At 36.3% G+C, this 3964-nt stretch overlaps 1 pseudogene; it reads left to right on the top strand.

Moving 5' to 3' along the window:
* The first annotated feature begins 259 nt into the window (after positions 1 to 259).
* LOC114088652 (synaptophysin-like protein 1 pseudogene) lies at positions 260 to 1082 on the top strand (annotated as a pseudogene).
* The last annotated feature ends 2882 nt before the right edge of the window (positions 1083 to 3964 follow it).

Here is a 3964-nt window from a genome sequence, read left to right as displayed (position 1 = left end):
TTAAAAAAAAAAAAAAAAACTATTGCATTATTTCTGAGAAAAATAGAGCTAAAAAAAAATCAGTGAACAGATGATTTTCACATAAATCTGTGCCAGTATCTACATTTTTTTTTTTTTTTTTTGGTGCTGGGTATCGAACTCAGGGCCTTGTGCTTGCCAGTGTCTACATTTATTAAAATATGTTCTTGTTCTCTATTAAAGAGGGCCTGCTAGGCTGGGGATATAACTCAGTTGGTAGAAAGCTTGCCTCACGGCCGATCCCCTCCTCCTTTGCCCAGCCATCCTGACTTTCTTCCCTCCTTCCCTCAGAGGATGTCTGCCTTCCAGATCAACCTCAACCCGCTCAAGGAGCCGATCGGCTTCATCAAGGTCCTGCAGTGGATTTTGCCTTTGCCACCTGTGGAGGTTTTAAGGGCAAAACAGAAATTCTAGTGAATTGTCCTCTTTTAAAAGTTAATGAAAATCATACTGTTGAAGCTACTTTCGGTTATCTATTCAGGTTGAATCAAGCATCATTTCGTTCACATCCTGTTGTAAATGTGTGCAATGGAAATTGGTCAAGTCATTTCCTCATAGGAAATTACTCCTCTTCTGCACAATTCTATGTTACATTTGCAATCTTTGTATTCTTGGACTGCATTGCTGCCCTTCTGCTTTATGTTGGTTACACGAATCTATACCGGGATAGTCATAAACTTCCCATGATTGACTTTGTTGTTACTCTGGTTGTCACTTTTTTGTGGTTGGTGAGCACATCGGCCTGGGCTAAAGCTCTTACAGATATTAAAATAGCTACTGGTCATAATATTCTTCAGGAACTTTCATCTGTAAACAGTCAGAAGTGATGTGTTATTTTCATTCTGTGACTAGTATGGGATCCCTAAATGTATCTGTGCTCTTTGGCTTTCTGAATATGATACTTTGGGGAGGAAATGCTTGGTTTGTGTACAAAGAGACAAGCTTACATAGTCCATCAAATACTTCTGCTTCCCATAGCCAAGGAGGTGTGCCACCTCCTGCTGGAATATAATTGAAGGGAGAGAGAGATACACTGTATGAAATATGTGTCTGTACTATGACTTGTTGCCAACATCTTCAGAAGCTAATAAAATAAAAATAATAAAATAATACTTTTTTTAAAAAGTATTTTATTAAAATAAAATACTTTCTAATAAAAGTAATGGCTTTTTCAATAAATTGGTGGGTTTAAAATTTTGCTGCTTTTTTTTTTACATAAAACTTGTGCCTTTCCTAAGAATTTAAGATGTAAATGTATACTGACATGAAAATTTGAAAATTCAGGGGCCTATTATGAGATGATACACATTTGTAAATGAACAGTAATTTCTTCATTGTTTGCCTTCCAACATGTTTACACCTTAAGCCTTAATAGTTCATTCAGAAAATGGTTATATTATCATATCATAATAGGAAAAAAATCTTTATTTGGAATAAACACTACTGTAAGTTTGTATAGATAATATACCTAAGACCTATGTTTAAGAAAACCTTGATTATATAAATCATATTTAGAAAAAAACATATTTAGTTCAAATTTTATATCTGAACATTTTCCATATTCTAAAACAATTTGTACTTGCAACGATTAGGTATGTTTTATTTTTCTTTTCCTAAATGACCTGCTGTAGTTTATAGATGTACTAAAATTGTGTTAGGAGCAGAGATTTGGAAATTTCTAACAGATGTGTGGTTAAGTACTTCTGTTGCATGATGTATAAGCTTCCATTTTGCTGGTGGTTTAATAGGCTTGGCATATAAGTAGAACTCGGTTCAGCTAGGTGGTGTTATATGTATAGGCATTACTCAGTGATATTTGTTTGCTGTGTTTTGTTGCTCATGCCATCTAAGTGCAGGTTGAGACCTAGTCTCCTTGCAAGTAGAATAAATGATCTACCCTTTATTGCAGACCCTATGCAGAGGGTTAAAAAAAATTAAGATTGTCTTATACTTTGGAAACATTTAACATTTAGAGTCAATGAAGTTGCCACTTTGAGTTTAGTGTTGATGTTGTGAAGATAAATGATTCAAATTTTGCATTTTTTAATATTTGTTCTTTTTTCACAAGTGGATGATTAAGGAATTATGCATCATAAAGGAAACTAAGTAAGCTATATTATGAGTGAACTGTCTTTTCACATATATTTTGGGTATATTCCAAATACAGTACTTATTCATATTTTACTTCCTAATCTTTTTGTTGTACAGGGATCCAGACTTCCTATTCTTAAACATGATTCTTTATATGTAAAGCATATCTTGCTATTTCCTATTTTTGTTGCTTTTATTCATGGCAAAAATTGTCAATATGAGAATGTATGTGTTTTTATGCAACAAACTTAATAAAGAAGTTTAAAGAGTGAAAAAAAAAAAGAAAAGAAAAAGAAAGCTTGCTTCACGTGCACAAGGCCCTGGGTTCAATCCCCAGCACCATACACACACACAAACACACACACACACACAAAAGGCCTTGCTGACCAAGTTAACTGATTATGTTATTCTAGGAACATTCCTGCACTGATTCCTCAAGGCCCTGCAAACTTTATTTCTAAGTCAGGTGCCGCAGTCCGGCTGCAGCAGAATAATCAGGGGGGTGACGAATAACTTCTGTAGCTTGATACAGCAGGAGTAGGAGCCGTTTATTGCAGGACAGGAGCAGTATTTATACATTCTGCACAGCTTATCTTAATTAGCATAAACTAGATACATCAGTCAACCAATAAGGAATCTCCACACTTAATGGCTTGTTTTTGTTACTTCTCAAACCACTCCCTCTGGCATTTTGCCAGGCACCATCCAGACTTGTTTAGGAACTCTAACGTTGCCCTGGCAAAATGCCAGGTGTTATTTTTGACTTGTTTACAGACTCTAACAGTCAGGTTTCTGGAATTTATCAAGGTCTCTCTCTCTCTCTCTCTCTCTCTCTCTCACACACACACACACACACACACACACGTACATATATGTATGTTGATACCTACACACATACACATATATTTCTTCTCCTTATAAAAATAGTACTTAATATGGACTTAAAAGGAAGTAAGTACAAGAAGTACTCCAAGGAGAACCTTGGGGCGTAGCACACTGACCAAGTGTGTGCTTAGCATGTACAAGGTCTGAAGTTCTATTACTAGCACCAATAAAATAAAATAAAATGAAGAGTAAGTTTAATTTTTTTAACATTGCTTTTATTTTCATAATATTCCATGTCCTTTATATTAAAACCTACAAGATCAATTGTCATTCCCATAGCTCCACTTTAACTGGTAAGCTTTTTTACTTACTCACCAATGAGAAGCAGGCAACCTACTTGTGTTTTCTGCTTCACTTTAGCTGCCAGGAACCTCATGCCTTTTTTCATTTGCAGTACTTTTTATCTTAAGATTTCTTGTACAAGTTATCTTTCATCACTATCTTTTCCCCCTTCTTTTGCTAAGTCTTTTTATTATACTTCTAATGGGCTATATTTTATTATAGCTGTGCTTTTTAATGTATGCTGGCTCAGATCCCCTTTAGATATAGGTGGGGCATAAATTTGTTGTTATTAAAGAAGCATGACAGGTATAAATATTATTAATCATCATCATCATGAGCTTGGGTACTAGCCTGAATTTATCCATTCCTGTGCTGTGGTACAGGCTGAATATTCTTGTCCTCTCTTTTGAACTCCTGGCAGAACTTCCAGCTCAGAGCAATAACAAGCAGTCAGCACAGTGCCCTGAGCTTCTCCTTCCCCAGGTGATTGCCTTGCAGGCCTTCATGTGCTCTGCCCACCTTCCCTGCCCCCAGTTACTGTTTAATGCACAGTGTCCTTTTCCAGCAGCCTTCTCCTAGGCCAAGAAGGGGATTCTTTCCCTCAACTACCCATCAAATAACCTCTGAGAGCTGGCATGCTTCTGCCAGAAGTGTCTCATTCCTTTATGCACTTGCACTACTCCAGTGT

The sequence above is a fragment of the Marmota flaviventris genome, chromosome 4 (genome assembly GCF_047511675.1).
Source record: "Marmota flaviventris isolate mMarFla1 chromosome 4, mMarFla1.hap1, whole genome shotgun sequence".
In the NCBI taxonomy this organism is placed as follows: Eukaryota; Metazoa; Chordata; class Mammalia; order Rodentia; family Sciuridae; genus Marmota; species Marmota flaviventris.
This window is presented reverse-complemented; position numbering and strand designations above follow the sequence as displayed.